General features: G+C 42.4%; 1 long non-coding RNA gene across 1 annotated transcript in view; it reads right to left on the bottom strand.

Annotated features, from left to right (window-relative positions):
- Positions 1-20074, bottom strand: part of LOC113933166 — a 544895-nt gene that overhangs the window by 143722 nt on the left and 381099 nt on the right. The gene's annotated exons all lie outside the window — the stretch shown is intronic.

Raw genomic sequence — 20074 nt, 5'->3', positions numbered from 1 at the left:
TGAATTTACTCATAGTACTTTGTTTCTATGGCAGATGCTATTTCCTCCCATCTTGCTGCAATATTACAGCTCGTTCTCTTATTCTCTCTGTGTCCCGCCCCGGCTCTGTGTCTGTCTGTCTCTCTCCTCTCCAAGTTCCCTTGCCCAAGTGCCCTGTTGCTTTACTTCTGTCCTCTTTAGCATTAGAATCTTTGCTGCAGAATGAACATTCTTTTGGGGAACTCAGGGAGGGCTAGTTACTGTGTCTGGATGAGAAGAGGTAGTTATTCTTCCGCCCGATCTGAGCTGTAAATAGGCTCCCTGTTGCAGAGGGCGATGCAGCCATGACCCTTTCTGCACAATGCCATTACATATTTTGCAATAGCCCCAGAAAGAGCACTTACTAGGCATTATGGTTTAATCACTCTCTTCACAATATTATATGGCCTGCACTTATAAATGGGGTCATAATATATGGTTAGTTATCTGCATACCACCTAGTCATGACAACGAGAAATGGGTCTATGGTCTCCTGGGGACGAGAGGGTAACAGGTTTGCTAGTAGTTTCCACCAAAGGTTGCCAGCTGTTACGGGGGGCACATAGAGACTTGGACTTCCTCACCCTCTTGAGGTTAGGTATGGGCATGCGACTCGTTTTACCAAATGAAGTGTGAGCGGGAATAGAACAAGCCACTTCTGGGTGGAAACTTTAAGACCCAGAATGGGATTTTCCATGCACGTCTTTCCCCTACCATGGTGCTGGCCACACTCCAGAGGGGCTGATCCATCTATCTGGGTCCTGGAGACAGGAGAGCCCCCAGCTGACCCATGACAGATATCTGCTCAAGCTATGGAGATGTGAGGTTGTTTGTTCCTGCAGAGTAACTTAGCTCATCCTGGTTGATATATAGGTTATATGTGCAACATGAAACGATTTCTTTCATCAGTTTATTCATTCTATCCATCCATTTGTTCCAATATATATTATGCACTTACTATGAAAAAGATATTTAAATTAAAGAGAAATGGGATTGAAAAAGTGTCATCAGGGGCGCCTGGGTGGCTCAGATGGTTAAGCGTCTGCCTTCGGCTCAGGTCCTGATCCCGGGATCCTGGGATCGAGCCCCACATCGGGCTCCTGGCTCGGCGGGAAGCCTGCTTCTCCCTCTCCCTCTGCCTCTCCCCCTGCTCATGCTCTCTCTCTCTCTCTCTGTATCTCTTGTGTCTCAAATGAATAAATAAAATCTTTTAAAAAAACTGTCATCAAAGAGTACATATGACTATATATGTGTATGTGTGTACATAAATATATTCACTTGCAAAATAATGGGATTGAGTTCTGACTATGGGTAAGGCATAGTGTTAAGGATTCTGCATGATGAATTAACTTATGAAGTTTGTTTAAAAATTAGAACCATTTTACAGTTCAGTTAGATCATTTTACAGAGGTTCTGGCACTTACCCAACACAGCACAGCTAATAAGTAGCAGATCTGGGTTCAAACCAAGGTGTGTCTGCTTCCAAAATACTTAACCTCAATGCTCTCTCGCCTCTTTCCAAACACTAAAGACAATTCTGTGTTTCTTCAGAGAACCACAAGAAAGCAAAGAAAAATAAAAAACTGCCCTTTCAAATGCTTGCAGCCAGCATGCTCTCGGGTCTCCTTTCACAGGCTGTCTTCCCTTCAAAATGAAAAGAAAGGAAGCATGGACAGAAATAAAGGCCAGCTGTTCGGTGGAGCAGATACCTGTGTGTGGGCCTGCGGAGCCCGCCTATCATGCCAGGAGCCCCTGGAGTCGGCACCTCTGCTCCCCCGCCTCCGCCCACTCTGGGGGCACAGCTCAGGCTGCACGTGACCCGAGTAAGGGAGAACCTCTGCAAATTCTGTTTTTATACGGACTTGGGAAAATGTGAGGGATAATAGCAGGAATGTACTGATACCATCATTCATCAACAACCAGAGAGAGATGACGGGACAAAAAGGTAGGTTCTTGTATCCAGAGAAGATGTGTTGGAAGAGATTAGAAATACTGAGGAGACAGAGACTTTTTTCGGCAAACGTTTTTTCCATTCTTAAAGCTTTCAAACTTACGTAGGAGTTTCCTGGCCACAGAGAGAGCCAATAAAGGCAGCCCCCGAGGCATTCACTCATTCATTTGAAAATCACTTTCCGAATGTGCACAGCATAGGTGACTGGGGTGTAAAGACAGAAACAAAATTTTCGGTAACAAACATTTACATAAAACCTACTATGCGCCAGGTATCATTCTAAGCATGTGTCAACTCATATAGTGCTCACAAAACCCAAGACATACGGACTCTTGTTAACTCCACTTTAAAGGGGAAACAGAGGGACAAAGAAGTTTGACTACCTTGCCCAAAGTCATGCAGCGCCCCCAGCAGGTCTGGCTCCAGCACCATGCTCTGTACTGCATGGCCTTTTGTGGGGTCTTGCTCCTCAAGTTCACAGATCCGCAGCAAAGAGGAACTTAGAAATAAATAACAGTTTTTTTTAAACCATGTGAAAGCTATTTTGATCAAGAGCTCCAAGGAGGAAGAATTCAGGTCTACCAAGGGGCATCAGGGAGAACGGTCCTGGGAGAGAGACCTTTAAATGCCGTGACACATGTGTTAGCCAGGTGGGTGGGTGGTGGGAAGGGCCCCCGAGGTTGAGAGAGCGCTTGAGCAAGTACACAGAGGCATGAGACAGCCTGGGCTGGTCAGAAAAGTGCCGAGGCATAGAGCTGCAAGGCAGAGCAGGAGCAGATGAGGCAAGGAAGGCAGACAGGGGAGGGTCCAGGAAGGAGGCTCTTGTATTCCCACTGAGGCTCTTCTGGGGATGGGTGGCTGCCTTCTTGCAGTGCTCATAGGCACAGAATAAAAGCATCGGGCTGCTTGGCAGACCTCTCCCCACCTGCACTTCAAGAAGGTTTCTGGCATCAGTGTGGAGGGCTGGCTGGGACAGAGGGAAGCAGATCTGTTCAGGGAAAGGCCCCTGGAATCAGACAGCTCTGACCTCAAGTCTCAGATCTGTTTCTACTTCCGTGATCTCCGGCAATTAGTGATTGGATCTGCCAAGCCTCAGCTGCCAAATGGGTGGCTGCAAGAACCATGTATGAAGGGGTTGTTAGCTCTGTCACTGGCGTGCTTTGTATTGGCTTTGGATGTAGGTATACCACTTGAGAGGCAATTGCTGTACAAGAGACGAAGGGGAAATATGACGCTAGTGACCTATCATGAACATGATTGTTTCCTCCACTCCACAGTGGGAAGGATTTGTTGGCACGGATTCATTCATGTTCCCACACCAGGATCCCTTCACGACCAAATGCAAGGTTAAGTCAGTCTGTTGTCAGCAGAGCTGATGTGGGAAACCAACTCATACTCTTGGCTTTGTAATTAAAGGCTCTAACCCAGCGCTGCTCAAACTTTAATGTGCACACAAGTCACCTGAGATCTTGTTAAAAGGCATCACAAGAAAAAAAAAGGATTTGTAACTATGTGTGGCAGTAGATGTTAAGCGGACTTATCATGGTGATCATTTGGCAATATATATATAATTATTGAATCATTATGTTGTATACCTGAAAGTAATATTACATGTCAGTTATATCTGCATTTTTTAAACATCAAAAAAATAAAATTAAAAACAAACACAAGTTAGTTTAAAAAAATTTTAAAGGTAGATTCTGACTCAGTAGGACCATGGAGGGCCATGGGTGATGCCCATTCTCCTGTGCCAAGGATCACCCTTGGAGTAGTAAGGCCTCAATCCACTGAGATCACCATCATCTGAAGATCTCAATTGCCCAAACCAAGAGTAAGAATGAAACTCAATCCCTCTCATTAATTGGCTTATTCACTCATCCTTTCCATTAAATATTTGCTAAGCACCTACACTACTCCAGGTCTTGGAAAAAACAAAGATCTATACACCGTAGGTCCTGTACCCAATCAGCTTGTCTTCTACACAAGTGGAGAAGGAAAGGACAAAGGTGAATGACCACTTCTGCAGAGCCTACTTCATATACTTCATCTCATTTAAATCTCCCCAAAGTTTTATGAAATTGCAATCATGCCCGCCATGTTGGAAACTCTAATATAAGGAGTAAGGATAACTACCTTCCCCATCAAATTGATCAGCCAGTTGGTGGCGTTGGGATATGAAGCCAGGTCTTTTGGATTCCACTGCCTTGTTTATACTTTAAAACCGAAAGTTGATTGCAGTGTGTTTTTATTTACTCTGAACTTGACTGTGCCTCTTTAGGTTTAGAGAGTGAACTTTTTTTTGCTCATAAATTTAATTGCTGACATAAAGGGAAAAAATCCTGATGTAATTGAACAAGAAGACATTTACAACCCTCTTCGAGCCATAGGGCTGCTGGTATACAAAATTTATGACAGCTCAAGAGAGGGGAAATAAAAAGATGGGGAAGACCAAGACAGGTGTGACTATGGAGATGTCGTGTTAATATACGGGTTGATGATCTGACACTGAACACGCAGCTGGATAACTTTTTGGAGATCATTTAACCAGCTCATGAAGATTTACTTAATAAACTCTTAAACTGGCCAGAGCTAGACTCCTAAAAACAACCCTATAAATTACTAAGAAAGTGGAGTGTTAAAGAGCCATGGCAGGTGTTTAAGGATGGAGTGAGATTGTCAGAGTTGTAAAGGTCATTGTCCAGGAGGCTTGCAGCCATCACTGGAGGGCTGGGAACCTTTCAGGGGAGCAACTCCTGTGTTTGCACCCAAGCCAGATAAATGCGTACAGATGTTCCTTGAACTTGATCAACTTGCTTCTCAGCATGAATACAAAATTGATTGGGCCAAATCAGAGCTCGTGCCAGTGAAGGCTGGCTGCATACAGAAATAAAATCAGCCACCTCCCATTTACTTAGAAGTCTCTGGCTTAAAATATACTGGAGGAAAATGTGCGCTTCACTTTGGAGCAAGAGCCAAATTGCACAGCGACAAAATTATTCCCATCATCATGACAGCCTCAGCCAATCGCTCCCTTTTTTAATGTGCTGAAAGGAGGCAAGTTGGCATCATTAAAAGTATTTTTTTTCCAAAAATACATCATGAAATATGGAGAAGCTAGAGACAGAAGAAGGGGGCCCACGCTTCAATCTAATTCTGAGACTGGACTATTGAGCTGTTCTGGAAGTACTTTGAAGGTCCTAAGAAAAGAGGCTGTGTTTATTGCTTCCTGCTTCCCTTGATACCCTAGATTAGCAGGGACATGAACATTTTTCCTTTAATTCAGTTCCTGTTTTTCAAGTGAGATCCCTTTCACTGAATGATTATCTCCAGAAATATTTAATCGTCACTCCTCTTAATGGACTACAAGTGCATCGTGTCTTTTGGTCCTATTTAAGTACTTAGTCAAGGACATAATGGACATGGCATACTTCTGTTTCCTCTTCCCGAATTCATCCAATGTTCCCTGCATCTGTCCCCCTGTCCTTTATTACCTAATGAAGTTCTGGAACCCAATCCAGGATGTGCTGATATGGAAATTGCCTAAAATGGAAAGGTTAACTTAGCTGGTGCTCAGCCAGCCTCACCAAGGGATCCCTCTTCTTGAACTATGATGTGATGCTTCTTCACACCCATCTTTGTCCTTCATCTTCTCCCTCTGAAGAAGGATTTTTTACTGAGTCCCAGTGAGTCGGTATGCTCCTCACTCGGTTTCAGCAATTCTGATGTCCAGATGTCTTATGCCCTTTGAATATCTGTTTCAGATTATCACCCTCACCACTGAGAAGTGACAGCATGCATATTTTTCTGTGCTGAATTGCATTTTGTTCTTTTTTTGAACCTCATCCTTGGAAATTAGATTTTGCTATCTTGGGTTGTTTCTAGTACATGACTAAGAGTTTCTTTCCAGCACAGTTACTTAATACCCCTTTCCAGAATATTACTTAAGGAGCAAAGGAGTAAATTCTTCACATACCTGTAAGAATATGTCTCCATTTTTACTTGGGAGGAAATTGGTTGCTATTGTTTTTCAGGATGAAAGTTACACAGATGAAAGGGGAGCATTTATGCAAATCATAGCCTAGTAATTCAAGGATGATCAAAGGTTTTACATTACATGTCAAGTCAGATCAATTTCTGGTACTATCTGGCCGACTATGGTGAGAAAGATTCTGAGGCTGAGTTCAGATCAGATGAGAAAATGTGGTGGGATGGATTAGTAATGTCTCCCATGGGCTTGATATAAAGAGAGGGGAGAGCATCCATTCACTTTTTAAAATGCTAATCCTGGCATAAGAGAATCCACAGTTTTCTGATATATCTACCAGATGCAATGACAAAGAAGTTTTGAGAAAAAGCCAAAATTTCCAAGGTAAAATATCAAGCGGTCTTCCCCCAAAGCTGTCACTTTCATCAAAAAGCTTAATTATATGCACCAAATCTGATTAATTAATGATTGCCAGGACTGTTGAGTTAAGCTCCATGATTGATTATTAATGTCTACGAGTGAAGGAGTGGACAGGGTGCTACCTATATCCTGAATTCAGCACTCCCGGCTTAGTTCAATAAGACATTTAGTCTGTCTTGGGAGTAGAATAAAGCAGTAAAGGCTTTGAAAGTATCCTACAGAGTCAGGGCATAAGTTAAGCTCATATCTGTTACAGAAGAAGCAGAAATTAGTTGAATATGGCAAAATGTCAACAATCCTACATCTGAGATTTAGAGAATAGACTTCCTTCCAGCCCATATGAAATATTTACAATAATTGATCATATACTGGTCATAAAGCAAGTATCAATAGAATTGAGACCCCATTCCAAAAATATATAGGAAAATAAAAGTAAAACTTCCAAGCAATTTGATAGCCACATGAAAAACTCACCATCTATTTGCAAATTTAAAAAGATGCTTCTAAATAATTCAAAGACCACCTGACATGACTTATTTATGTGTATATTTTCTTTTTCCTTCTGTGAATGCAACCTCCAAGAAGTCAAAGGGCTGTGTTCACAACACTACTCCCAGTACACACACAGAATATTAGATTGTTTGAGTCACAGGAAGGGCATGCTGAATGAGTAAATGAATGAATATCAACACTTAAAGGATTCTATTTATGGAGTACTTTAAAGGAAATGAATAGCCTTAAATACATACATTACAAAAGAAGAAAAACAGATCATGAGCTAAAGCCTAAGCTTGAGCTATCAGAAAATAAACAGTAAATTCAAAGAAAGTAGAAAGAAAGAAATGGTTTTTAAAATCTGCAGAACTTAATGAAACAGAAAAAAAAAAGAATAAGCAGGGAACAAAACAATGATCTGACCAATATATAATCCTCTTCTTAAAGAGCATTTTTAAAAAGTTTTATTTATTTATTTAAGAGGAGTGGAGAAGGGCAGAGGGAGAGGGAGAGAGAATCTCAAGCAGACTCCATGCTGAGCACAGAGCCCCATGTGAGGCTTGATCTCTTAACCCTGAGATCATGACCTGAGCCAAAATGAAGAGTCAGACGTTCAACCAACTAAGCCACCCAGGCACCCCATCTTACAGAGCATTTTTAAAAGAGCAGAAATGGCAGTTAATTTTATAAAAGGCTAATATGACCCTTGATATGAAAACCAGGCAAGGAAAATTATAAATCAATGTCATGTATGGATTTAGATGTAAAAACCTTAAAATATTGGTAAAGGACACCTACTAGCATGACAAGAAATGAACGGACAGCCATAACCAAGAGTAGAGTGTGTTCCAGGAATATAAGGATAGTGTAACATGAGAAGATGTCCTAATATAAATTACTACTGAAAGAGAAAAATGGTGACTATCTCCATGGAGGCAGAAGAAACATTCAGCAAAATTTCTCATCCATTCATATGTTTAAAAAAGAAATGTTAGCAAACTAGGAATAGTAGGAAAAATCTTTAACATTTGAAGAAATATTTGCATTTGATAAGATTATCTATGTAAGAAAAACAAGAGACTCTCTAGGCAAACCTTAGATTTAAAAAATACATACATATATATATATACACAAAGTCCAATAAAACTAGTTTATTTAATACCACCAATACTAAGTTAGGAAATGTAATTTTTAATGTCTTATTCATAGTGGCAAACAAAATATATGATTCTGTGAAATAAATCTAATGAAAGATCCCTAAATCCTTTAGGGGGAAAAATATAACACTTTATTGAAGGATATGAAAGAAGAGCATTGGGAGAGATATACCAGGTTCATGGGTGGGAAAATACACTTTGATAAAGATGAAAATGTTCTGGATTAATCTATGAAATAAAATGCAATTTCAAAGGTTTTCTTTCATAAAACTTGACAAGCAAACCCTAAGATTCGCAAAGAAAGTTTGGAGCCAAGAATAGGCAAGAGAGTTTTGAATAAGAAGGACAAAGATGAAATACTGTAAAATGTAAGGACTGGTTATCAAACTAGGTAAAAGAGTGTGGATTTGGTGCAGAAAGAGACAGAGAATTAGAAAAGTATATAAAAAAAAAAAGCTACAAAAACAATCCAGAATTTGAAACAATATTTGCAATGAATAAAACCAGAATATATAAAGAGCTCCTATAGTCAATAAGACAAAACTGAGTTTTAAAAAAAAAAAGGGCAATAGTAATTTATACTAAAGGGAACATAAATCTACAATAAACATTTTGAGAAGGTGCTTAGGGAGCTGCAATTCAAAAAAAAAAAAAACATATCATCAAATGATCAAGGCTTGGCAGAGATGTGGAGAATTTTAATGTTTATATTGCTAGTGGGAGTGAAAGTTTTTACAATCACTTTGCAAAGGAATTTGGAGGTATCTGCATTGCATTAATTCTGAGATGCTTCTCAACCTCCAGCCTCCACCCTACCCCTACCTACATTTTAACATTTCTGAAATCCAGATTCATTTTACAGTTTTTGGCATCTTAAGAATCTAAATGAGAGCAATTTTGTTGCAACTTACATTAGGTGGCCTCTTAGTTTTAATAAAATATGTAGCAAAGATGAAGATGCTCATACTCTGTGATGCAGCAATTTGATTCCTAGACATATCTCTAAAGAAACTCACAACTATACACAGATATGTATAATGCTGCTCATTCAAACATTTTCTACTTTAAAAAATTTTATCCTAAGAAGTTGGTAAAGTTGGTTTCTTTCACACTTGTATCAATAAGAACTGTTGTCTATTGTTGCCAGTAAAGTGGCTTTAAGCAAAGAAAAATGTGTTGTCTTCCATAAGAAGTCCAGGAGAGTTGCTTAATTTTGTGACTCAGTGAACACTGCAAGAACCCAGATTCTTTCCAGTTCTCTGTTTTGCCATAGTTGGCTTGCTGACCCCTTCTCTTATACTTGTTCACTTCTTGATCACGTTTCCGACTTAACAATAATGTCTCGGGGCTTCAAATTTACTCTTTATTCCTGCTACGACATTTGTTTCCACTTTTTTTTTTTTTTCAAGTAATTATAGAGGCACAAGAAGTTGTAAAGACAGGACAAAGAGGTGCTATGTACAAACCACCCAGTTCTGCCCAATGGTTACATCTTACCTAACTTTAACACAATATCAAAACCAGGCAGTAGATATTGATACAATGTGCCTATGCATAGCTGGGTGTCATTTTGTCACATGTGTACATATGCAAAACCACCACCAGAGAGGAGAGAACCATTCCATCACTACAACGATTTCCCCGGTGACATCCTTTATAGTCACACTCCCTGTGCTCACTCCACCCATCCCTAGCCCCTTGGAACTACTATTTTGTCGTCCTCCTATCATTATTTTAGACAGTAAAACACTATCTTTCGCTTCCTTTTCAAAGCATCACAAAAGTAAGATGGATGGATGGATGGATGGATGGGAGGATGGATGGATGGATGGAAGGAAGGAAGGAAGGAAGGAAGGAAGGAAGGAAGGAAGGAAGGAAGGAAAAATTAAATGTAACAAAACATTAGTTATGAAATATAGAATCTGGGGCTGTGGTTCTTCACTACACAACTTTTTAATTTGTCTGTATGCTTGCAATTTTTATCCCTACAATGTTGTAAAAAAATTAACCTAAATGTCCACCAATAGGGGAATAGACAAGTAAATTATGTTTCTACAACGGATTACTCGACAGCATTTAAAATGAAGGAACTAAATCCATATGTAAGAATATGAATACATCCCAAAACAGCAGTTGGATTAAGTTGCATACATCTCAAAAATAGCAGAATAACTCATGTGATGAAATAACACACAATATCACAAGGATAAGCACCATTTTGAAGTTGTTTTTCCTACTTGTTTTTGTAATTGATTACATAATAACATCACGTGTGATATCTGGGTATTGGTGAGGATATGGGTGCATGTTTAATCCTTTTTTTATTTTTCATATCTGAAATGGCTTATTATTAAAGAAAACTTGAATAAAAAAGAGATGCTACATAGAGGCCTGCAGACAAGGGAAGATATGGGCTCAAAAGTCAACTTCAGGAAAGTGTGGGTCAACTTATACTAACTTATACACCTGTCCCCTTCTAGTTTCTCAAGTTATGGGACACATGTACCAATTACTTGAAAGAACAAGGTACTTCAGGAAGAAAACACACTATCTTTCAATGGCCTCAATCAAAGCTAGCTTTAGGTGTTTAGAGAGGTCCCAGGACAGCATCAGTATACAAGCAGATACATTTCACACCCGTTTAGTAATTATCCCTGGGAGCATGGCCTCGTTAATGCAAGCGCTGGTTACCATTACAAATAAAACCTGCAAAGCCCCTTTAAAGCAAAAGAGACCAAGAGCTTGGACTACGCAGTCAACAGACATAGGCAGACAAATATTTTCTAAAAACCCAAACTGCTCATGCTTTTCTCATTACAAAAGTTAGGACGGTGTTCCCTTTAGTGAGGAGAAATGAGTTTTGATCTTCTGAGTACCTGGAAACATGCCATTTCTGTCTGGGTGGCTATGACAAAAGTGTTCCCTGTATAATTATCCACGGGACCATTCACATGTTTTATGCACGTCTCCATATTTTGTTATGTTTCACAATAAAAGAAGAGGTGTCTTAAATTTGTGTAAATTAGGCCTGGTGGCTCAGAATACAATTTTTAGTAATAGTATCATATGTGAACTCAAAAGCTGCTGTCTCTCAAATACTTTGCATGGAAGTGAAAGTGGCATGCTTGGAAAAACCGTGAAATGACTCAGAAGTGGGCTCCAGGCGCACAAGAGCAAATCACATGGGAAATGCATGTGAACGTCTGAGGGAAATTGTTTCCTGAGATGTGAGTAAAAAAAGAAGCCTCATTTTCAAATTATATTTCTATGTGTAATTTAAAGTACGTGTGCAACAAAACAATAAACTCATTATTCTTAGGTTGGATGTGAGGTGTTATCTATATCCTGCAGCTGTAAATTATACACGTAATTTGGCTGAAAATTCTGGGAAGTTAAAAATCTTCTTGTGGAGAAAATGCAGTCACCATCTAGCTGGGGCCATCTTGTGTGCAGGTATATGCAATTTTTCATAATTAAAAAAGCTGTGGCTCCGAATCTTTCTCTCTTAGAGGGTGTATCTCATAGACCTGTCAAAAGTTATATCTGGAAAGAGTTTTATAAACCATCCAGGTTCTCATTCTCTCATGTGGAGCAAAGGAAGGAGGGAGAGTTTGATCTCCCTGAAGGAAAGATTACCCACCCTAGACTTGGCGATAAAGAAAAATAATAGAGTTGTCAAAAAGATTTCACTCTCCCCATGGTCTTGATAGATATTTGTCAACTCCTGTCAGAATGGCTTGTCATTCTAATGCTGTGCTCCTCCCCAAGAAACAAGGATCTACCAGCACTACAGCACAAAAGCAATAATTAGATGGAATCGGCACATCCCAAAGTCATTACAAAAGGGGGAGAGATGGAAGGATAAATTGGGGTTGACAGGAAACGTCTACTATTTGAAGAGGAAATATTTATTGGGGTCACTGTTTTATCATTTCAGGACACTGAGATGGGGATGGAGACAAGTGGTAAGTAAATTTACCTCATGGAAAATTAAATTTTAAAAACATACTTATAATTCATGCAGGCACCATAGCTGAAGAGCTTTAAGTTTGGGGACAGTTATAAACTATCTTATTTCACAGAAAGCCCTCAAAGACCGACAAGAACAACAAACAACAACAACAACAACAAAAAACAATCGAGTTATTGGGATGATTTTGAGTGAGGCACGTTTATTTGATAGTAAAAAAAAAAAAACAAAAAACATAAACTGAGCACCCTGATGGTGTATTTGCATAGCTTATTCTTAGACTGCCCTTTAGCGACATCCAGAGAAAAGTTCCTTCTGAGAGTGATTATATGACACTGGCACTGTCCCACAGGACAACCAGTCCCAAAGTGTAGAAGTGATGTGCGGTCTACTTGATGTACCTGGGAGGCTCATTATTGTCAAAACTCTCTTTTACACATTATCGGTACGCTTAGGACTTTCTTAAAACCACAGTCACACAAGAGATATAAAGAACTATGTGAGGGGCGCCTGGGTGGCTCAGTCATTAAGCGTCTGCCTTCGGCTCAGGTCATGATCCCAGGGTCCTGGGATCGAGCCCCAGGTCGGGCTCCCTGCTAGGCAGGAAGCCTGCTTCTCCCTCTCCCACTCCCCCTGCTTGTGTTCCCTCTCTCGCTGTCTCTCTCTCTCTGTCAAATAAATAAATAAAATCTTAAAAACAAAAAGAACTATGTGTGGCCCAGATATTAGGATATTAGGAGGGTTGCTTGATGATAAGTAGGTAGGGGTCCAAGAAGTCAAAAGACTAGATGTATGGAGAGCAGTGCCATATATACCTGGCACTATGTATACAGCTAATAAGTACTTGTTAAATGGATGGAGAGGATTAAATATAGGTCTGGGAGTAGACCATCCAGGTTTAGAAATATACACACAAATCCAAGTAGGCAAAAACTCAATTGACTTCTGGGGAATGGAAAATTCAAGAGGTCTGCCCACTCACTACAGAGAAGGGGAGACAGAAGCCTAGTTCAGCCAGGAACACTGAGGCAATTAGACCGTGACTAGATTTAGAGTTTTAAAGTCTGATCATTTCACTCTTGGAATGGTTTCCCACTCTTCTTAGGAGCAAGTCCAGATCCTTACTATGATCTTTTTTGGCCAGCTCCTTCTAGAAGCAGATCTGAAGCCCAGGATTCTAGTGTATGCGACTGATTAAGTGCTTCCAAGAGACTGGAGAAGAGGCTGGAGAAGGACCCGGAGCTAAGGAAGGTTATGTCCTATCCCCAGCCTGGCCCTGCAGGGAGCTGTGGAGCATAAATGCACTTCAGTCTGTTGTGTCTCAAGACAAAGAGACTAGGGGCCTGTGCTCCTTACCAGCCAGTCACTGGCTATGGGCCACCCAGTTCTCAGTACTGAGGTGGCTCCAGTAGCCCAAGGGCGATCCTCTGAAGGCCGCGAATGCCAGCCACTAGCAGCAAAACACACATAAGTTAGGGATGTACGTACAGAAAAAGTAAGAGGGACTGGTGATAATGTGCAAAGGACAAAATGAAGTCTGCTACAGTAGTGACTTACAAAGCCAGCATGACCTAGCATGATCTCTCCCTGAGCTCTCTGGATTAGTCAGGGTTCTCCAGAAAAACAGAACCAATATAAGAGTTGTATTATAAGAAATTGGCTCACGTGATTATGGAGACTGAGAAGTCCCACAATCTTCTATCTGCAACTGGAGACCAGGAAAGCTGGTAATGCAGTTCTAGTCTGAGGGCAAGAGAAATCCAACGTCCCAGCAGAGAGAGCAAACTTTTGTTCTATGCAGGTGTCCAACAGATTGGAAGAGGTTCACCCACACTGGGGAGGACAATCTACTTAACTCAGTCTACCAATTCAAATGTTAATCTCAGCCGGAAGTACCATCGCAGACATACTCAGAATAACGTGGGCACACCAGGATTCAGTCAAGTTGACACGTAAAATTAACCATCACGACCCCCCCTGGTCTCTACACACAATGCCACAGGCTCAGTGCAAGGGGAGGGAGACCGGGGAGAGGAAGGGGGCCCAAGAATGAAGGAGGTGATGCTGGTCAGGTAAGATGCTGAGTTCTAAAAGTAGTGCCATAGAAAGGCAATCGTGACCTCATTCCAAAAAGAAGTTAGTGGTTTTTAGTCCTTCCCCCCGCTGCCCCAAAATGAGTATTGTCTTTAAAACCACAGACAGGCTTCTTATTTTACTGAGACCCAGAAGTCAAAGGAAAGAACAGGGGCCTTTATTCTACAACATGCTTTCTCAAAGGAGACTATATCCTCCCCAATGGGGTACAAACGGGCTCTTCGGGGGGATGTCAATCTTATGCTTTTTATGTATAAAGCAGATACACATACTGCACATAAACAGATAATACATTTTATCTATGGTGTTAAAATTTCATGGGGAAATAATTAGGAAACAAGTGTCTAAAAAGGCTTCGAGGCAGGGAAGCAATATAATTTTGAAAAAGGTTGAGGGCACCTGAGTGCCTTAGTTGGTTAAGCATCTGTCTTCAGCTCAGGTCATGATCCCCAGGGTCCTGGGCTAGAGACCCATATCGGGCTCCCTGCTCAGCAGGGAGTCTGCTTCTCCCTCTCACTCTCCCTTTGTGCTCTCTCTCTCTCAAATAAATAAATAAAATCTTTTAAAAAAATGAAAAAGGTTGAGAAACACAGTTCTAAAATCATAAATATCTAAAGCTGGAAGGGAGCCCCTGTTCCTCCCAATATTCTACAAGAGGCACCTGAAGGATCCAGATGTTCAAAACTGCCAAAGATCACACAGGGGGTTAGTGAATTAGCCTGGCTTAGACCAGGATTTTTTTTAAATTCTAGACCGATGTCCATTCTACTTCGTTTTATGAAAAAAATGTATATCCACAAGCAAGGCCCAAGCCTCCACATCTCCACCCACATTCCCCTCTGAGGTGACACTCTGGAAATAAAATAAATGACCTATGTGATGGTAATTATGCACCTCTGGGGTCCTGAGGAAGAGCTATGTTGTCCGAGTGGTGTGACAAGGGGCGGGCAGAGAGGACAGAGAACACTCAGAGTTAGGACAAAAGTGTGTGGGCTAACGGGAGGGATGCAGAGGTTGAAGGCATGGGGGGAAGAAATGGGGCACATTTTTTTCTGACTCCTGTTCATCCTCCATGTCTAAACTTGGACTCTTTCTTCTGCCACTTAAAATGCATCCAGAAAGCTGAGGAGGTGTGATGGACAAAACGAAAACAGGGGGAAAAAAAATCCAGTGGGTGAAACGAAGGTTTTCATCACCATCTGATAACTCAGTGAGGTCAGACTCCCCTGCGAGGCTGTCAGCGTCACTATTTTTCCCCAGGGTCTGCTTCATACAACCATCACTCATTCAGTCACTCGGTTGTTTACTGAGAACCTACTACGTGGCAGGCATGTTCCCAGGCACTGGAGCCGACAGTGGGGAAAGCGCTGACAGCGATGAAAACCAGCTTTTGGCTCGAAATCCAGGCAAATTTTAACTTTCACAGAGGAGCTAAGTACCTAAGACAGGTACAGAAGCCAACAAAATGAGCCCCCGCACCATAGCTGGCACGTGAGGCACAGATTTTCCGACTGCGTCGGAGGACATGGGCTACGTCGTCCACCGGGCTGCTCTCTGCACCCGCAAGCCTCTCGCTCCGCGTTCAAGGGCAGTCGGGACCAAATGGAATTACGGGAACACACACACACACACACACACAAAAGGGAAATGCAAATAAATAAATGAAGTTTTAATTGGCTTACTCTGATCTCCCTGCTGTGATTGTATCACCAGAGTTGGCAGCTCATCAGGGGCGGTTGCCAGGCAACCGTTTGCCGGTAAGGACGGGACAGCCGCTGTTTTGTCTTGCGCTGTGAGTCTCCTGGTGTCTGGGGCTGAGTTCTGGCTCTCCCCGACCCTCCACAGGCGTCCGGCCTGCCCCGTGCAGCCTCCGAAGTGAGCCTCTGACCCACCGCTCCAAGGGGCCTCCCGGGCAAGTTCTTGATGAAACTTCAGCCCTTATTCAATGACTTGGTGCTCAGGCTGTGGCTTTGCCAGAGAGACCCCAGTGATCCCAGACAGGCCTTCTGAGCCCCTTAGGTACCCCCAACAGAGCAGGTGTGAGAGCAGAATGCTGGGATTCTCCTTCCCCAGGTGTGCTGGGCGCTGTGGGAGCCTCGCTCTGATGTCCTCTGATATTCCCACTGCTGGAAGCGCAGGGTAGGGGCTTTGCAGATAGACAGACAGAGCTGGGACTGACTGGCACATACAAGCTGCGCCACTTGAGGCACATCACTCAACCCCTCTGTGCCTCTGTTTCCTCAGTGCTAAAGTGGAGGTAACACTGCATGCATCCCAGGGGCGTGCTGAGCATTTCTGGGGCCAATGTATGTAAAATGTTCATCACAATGCCAGGGTACAGTTTCTGCTCCACGAGTTTTCACAATTGTTCTACAGGCTTCCATGAAGAACTCTTAGACATTCGTACAGTCCAGGGGCCAGAACAGAAGTTAGCAATGTCTTCATTCCTTTAGTAAAAAGTTTGAGACTCAAAGAGTCAGAGTGAAGTGCCTGAAGCCACAGAACTGGGACTCAAACGAGGACTTACTTGCCACCATGAAACTTTACCAGGAGGGGATACAAAAAGAGCCTTCATGTACGGAAAGCATCTTGAAGGCAAAAAGTACCAGTATTTGTATTGGGTAATCAGAGCAGTACTCGATAGACACAGCAACCCAGAAAATTCTGAACAAGTCTCAAGTGCTTCAGGCAGGGTCAATGTCTTATTGAAGGTATCTGGGTCTTTCCCTGATGGCTGATAGAATAACCTGTCACCTTCAGAAGAAAGTCTATCCTCCTTACTATGGAGTCCAAGACTTTTCTTGGCCTAACTACTGTTCCCACTTTAATCCAATTCTTCCCCTCACCCTTGTTGATCTTTCTGCTGATCCCGAAATATGCCAGAAAAGCTCCTGCCTCCGGACCTTTGCATGAGCCACTGCCTTTGCTAGAAACACAGATATCCACAGGCTCCCTCCTTCTTTTTCTTCAGGTTATTGCTCAAGGAATATCCGCACTGAGGACTCCCTTAATTTCACATTTAATATTGTAAACACTCTCTTTTTCCTGCTTATAGTACTTGTCAGCACCTGATACATTACCTATGTTTTTGCTTGCTATCTGAATCCTGCCCCCACCACTACACTGTAGCCCCATAGATGCACCAATATTGTCTTTGGTTCATTGCTATATTCCCAGGGCCTAGAACTGTGCTCAGCCCACATGAAATTCTTAATAGATACTTACTGAATAAATGATAGCTCTGTCCTTTTGTATGTGAGTTCTCCTCTGCCCTTCCCTTCCCCACTTTTGACTTCCTAACTCCTACTTTTCCTTCACGAGGTAGCAACAAGCATCATCTCCTTTTAGAGACCTGTCCTCACCTCCTCGAATGGGGGCCTTGCCATGTGGGTCCATAGAGTCCTGCAGAGTAGCCACCAAACCGTATCCCAATTATCCATTTACCTGGTGTCCCACCGGAAGTGTGGCTGGTTTTACAAGCAGAAGAGCCATGAAACAAAGGGAGGGGGGCTTCCTTTGCCCAGCTGCTCGAAGACCAAGCTCCCTGCCTCACCCTCCAGTCCCAAAGCCTCATACTCTCTTCCCCTCCAGACTGAGTCACTTGAGGGCAGGGCCAGCAGGTAATTCATCTCGATATTCCCAGAATATAATATGTTTCCTGGCACAGTGCAAGTGCACAAAACTGCTGCTCAAATGGTAACAGCCAACATTTACTGAGTGCTCACTCCCAGCCACAAATCAGTCTATTAGGGTTTCTCAACTCTGGCACTCTCGACATTTGGGGCAGGGTAATTCTCCGTTGTTTGTAGGGGCTGGCTGTCCTGTGCACTGTGGGATCAGCATCCCTGGCTTCTGCCCATATGCCAATAGCATGCACCCCAGTTGTGACAACCAGAATGTCTGCAGACATTACCAAACTTCCCCTGGGAGGCAAACCTGCCCCCATTTGAGAACCTCTCGTCTAAGTGTTTACTGTGAATTAATTAATTAAATCCTCACAGTGACTCCATGAGGAGGTACTAGTATTAAGCTATATTACAGAGGAGCAAAGTAAGGCTCAAAGAGGTTAAGCAACGCACTGAGAGTGACACAACTAGTAATTAGCAGAATCAGAATATGAACCAGGCAGACTGGCTCCCAAGCCTAGACAATTAACCACCTATGAGTTAAGGTTGGAGAGGAAGCAGCTGGGAAAAGGGGAGGGGAAGAAGGGACTAACATGTATAGTTTATTATATGCAGGCACTATTCTAAGCCCTAAGGAAAGGAAACTGAGGCACAGAAAATATCCAGCTATTTGGAGGCGTAGCAGACAAAATTCAAACCCAGGAAGTCAAACTCTAAAGCTCTGGTGGTGATGGGCAGAGGGGCGGGGGTGGATTCCCACTCTGCTCCAAGTCTGTGCAAAGTCACATTGCCCTTCACCAGCTTTCCCTGCCAGGCAAGCCTTGGCATTGTCCCCATGTTCCCTCTAAAACAGTTTCACTGCTCTTCACACTCACTGTGCCCCACTCTCGGGGACACTAAGACCTGAGGGTCTTGGAGAGTGCTTTCATGTTCCAAAGCGGTCTTAGACACAAAGCCAACTGTGTGGGGAGAGTGCCAGAGGCTTCCCCAGGGCTGGGGCTTCTAAAATGGGGGCAGCCTTTGTCTCCAACCAAATCAGGCTTAACAGAAGAGCATGAGGGGAGCGTAGTGGGGAGGTCCCAGGGGTGCTTTCAGAATATTATGAGAGTCTCCTCTTACAAAAAAAAAAAAAAAAAAGGTGGAGGGGAGAGCACTATGAGGCACCTTGTCCAATTTTCTCCCTTCCAGTAGTTACCAAAGCAGAGATAGTATGTTTCAGAGGCGTCTTCTGCTATGATTGCCCCGGTGTTTAAAATAATGATCAGATCATTTTCCCACAGCCATTTCATCCAATGAGCCCAAATAGGATTATTGAGAAATTGCAAGGTCTTGCAGGAAATATCTCTTCTGACCTTGGGTATTGTTAGTCAGGCTGACTCAGAGAAAATAAGATCCCTTTCATTGTTAGAGATGACAGTTCAGCAGCCTTTCTCCAAGTAGGGTGACCCCAAGGTGGCAGGGAAGAACCACTCAGAATGGATGATAATTGATCACCTGTGTACCCAGACACAACTGCCCTCTATGCCCATGGGAAGGGGAAGCACAGTGTGTGCTTGCAGGTGTATGTGGGATCGCTTCTGTGATTCTCCACAGTTAAGCAATGTTAGCTTTTCTTAGCTTTCTGCAATGCTCTCAGCTTCACCAAGATGCAGGGGGAAAGATTAGAGTAAGCAGAACACAATCGACTGTCCTTTAAAATTTTTTTTCTTAAAAGCCCAGTTTGATAAGTAGATGAGAATAGTGAAGACCATATGAGAAAAAGAATGAGGGAAGATTTGCACAGTCAGATACTGAAGTGTATGCTAAAGCTGTAATAATATAATGATAAATATGCATATGCACTAATTGGCAAGATCAAGGAATCAAAACAGATAGCTCCAAAACAAATACACAGTCTCTCTTGTTTCCTCTCTCCCCCTCCTTCCTTCTGCATACCACACACACACACACACGCATGCACGCACGCACGCGCACATGCACACGCATGCATACACACAATGAACCTGGCATTGCAAATCAGTAGGAAGAGGAAGATTTATCAGTGTACACAAAAGAAAACTGAAAGCAATCCAGGTATATCCAACAGAAAGGAAATTACTACAGGAAATTGATTACAAATATATGGAAAATCCAGAAGAACAAAGAGTGGTACGTCTTGTGTTGCCCAGAGATGAACACTACTACCTCTTCTAGGGCTAGAGAATTAAAACATAAAAGATAGTGTTATCAAGAGCCTACGAGTCTGCATTTCTGCTGTTACTGTTGCCACGAGCAGAAAAATAGCTTTTACATTTTTCTTACTTGTTAATCCATGTGACTGCCTCCCAATGGCAGAAACTAACACCAGCTGGCAAAGAA

This window comes from Zalophus californianus, chromosome 10, assembly GCF_009762305.2.
Source record: "Zalophus californianus isolate mZalCal1 chromosome 10, mZalCal1.pri.v2, whole genome shotgun sequence".
Taxonomy (NCBI): domain Eukaryota; kingdom Metazoa; phylum Chordata; class Mammalia; order Carnivora; family Otariidae; genus Zalophus; species Zalophus californianus.
Note: the sequence above shows the minus strand (reverse complement) of the source record. Positions and strands in the feature narration are given on the sequence as shown.